We start from the raw sequence: 1,808 nt of genomic DNA, 5'->3' as shown, positions 1-1,808 counted from the left end.
GATCAGGAGTCGACCAAGGGACTAGGGACTGTCGTTGATGCGTTAGGAGAGTGGAATTTTTCTGTTATTGGATTGACGTATGGATTGTCCCATTGGAGGTTGGATAACTTGTTTTAGTTTAAGATTAAATTGGTTGTGTAGTGAATAATTGAATGGTAGTTTGATCAAATATTAGGTACTTAGAGTGCTCGCATGGGGTTGGGCAACAATAAAGCAGGCCAAGTGTGTAAACACAACTCTGAAATCATAAATCGGTGAAAAGCCGAAAAGTGCGATTAGTCGACACCATACGGGCGTGCGGCTACCAGTGTGGTAGCCTGTGTGACTAAACATGAGAGTATGATCGTTAAGCCCGACCATGAGCGATTTCATGGGTTGAGGCTGTATTGGGCCATATTGGGCCAAATTGGGCCGTGTGGGCCCCACGGGCTTGTGGGCCCCACACAGGTAAACCACACGGACGTGTGGGATTTATTGGGCCAGGCTGTGTAATACACATGGCCAAGGCCATTATGGGTACTGCAATATGGGCCGTGGGCCCATTTTCACTTTTTGATTGTTAAGGTTGTACGGGTTGCCCGAGACGATTGTGGACCTACTGTTGGATCAATAAGTTTACCAAGACCCCCTATATAGGGTAAAATGACTATTTTGCCCTTATATGGAAAGATGACTGTTTTGCCCTTATGTGATGTATATACATATATGTACATGTATGACCGTATTTTAGCATGCTATTTAAACTGTAATGGATACATGTATGATTCTATGATATGACATGACATGATTGTCTGATGCATTACATGGGGATGGGTTTGTACTGATCGGAGGAAATGTACTGAAAGGCTTCGAGCCTAAATTACTAGCAGCACAGCTGAATATTACTATATAGTGCCTCTTTCGGTACTTTTTAGAGTGTAGGGATGGGTGGGTTGATTATATCCCCACATAGAGTGTAGTGTTGGATGGAGTTGGACTGTAGAGGCTGGACGGGTAGGACTTATATACTGTTTAAACTGTTACTGCACTGATTATTGTTACTGTAATGGGCCAAGGCCCAAACACATGATTGTTTCTATATTGAGATGGGCTAAAGCCCAAACAGATATTGTCACTGCTACTAAAAAGGGCTTAGGCCTAGACTGTGCTTATTTTTTGACTGTTTGCTTATATGGGATTACACACTAAGTTTTCGTAAGCTCACCCTCCTGTTTAACTGTACAGGTAATCCCTAGATATAGGAAGATCGGTGCATCTAAGGACTCAGAGGAGGCCACACAATCTATCAAATATTAAATAGTATTTTATGATTTTTATTTAATTTTTGGGGTATTTTATTGTAATAAGGCCTCTTTGGATTTTATCTTTGGATTTTTAATTGCTTTGATTTTTAACTGCTAGCAGTAGGAAAAGACGTGGGTTTTCAAAAGGATAAAAGTTTTTCCAAAATACCATGAATACACAACCTGTTTTAAGAGCTTCCGCAAGAAATTACGTTTTGGAAATTAATGATGACTTAATATGATTATCTTCTTGACAAACGACTTATATTTGGAAAATGAACAAGACATCCTAAAATCATCTTTAAGATCACAAAGAGGTTAAATATAGAACGGGTTTTTCAATGATATTCACTTTGCAAAAAACACTTCAATGTGACATCGCCAGATCTAGCCATAATGTACAGGCCAGGTTTGGGGTGTTACAGGTTAAACGACATCAGACTGTTAGTCAAGATTCTAGAATTGAAGGAATTTTTTGTGTTAGTTGGAAAAGCTTGCAAAGCCGAGGAACTTGGAAAAGTAAAG

The sequence above is a fragment of the Gossypium hirsutum genome, chromosome A04, assembly GCF_007990345.1.
Source record: "Gossypium hirsutum isolate 1008001.06 chromosome A04, Gossypium_hirsutum_v2.1, whole genome shotgun sequence".
Taxonomy (NCBI): Eukaryota; Viridiplantae; Streptophyta; class Magnoliopsida; order Malvales; family Malvaceae; genus Gossypium; species Gossypium hirsutum.
Note: the sequence above shows the minus strand (reverse complement) of the source record.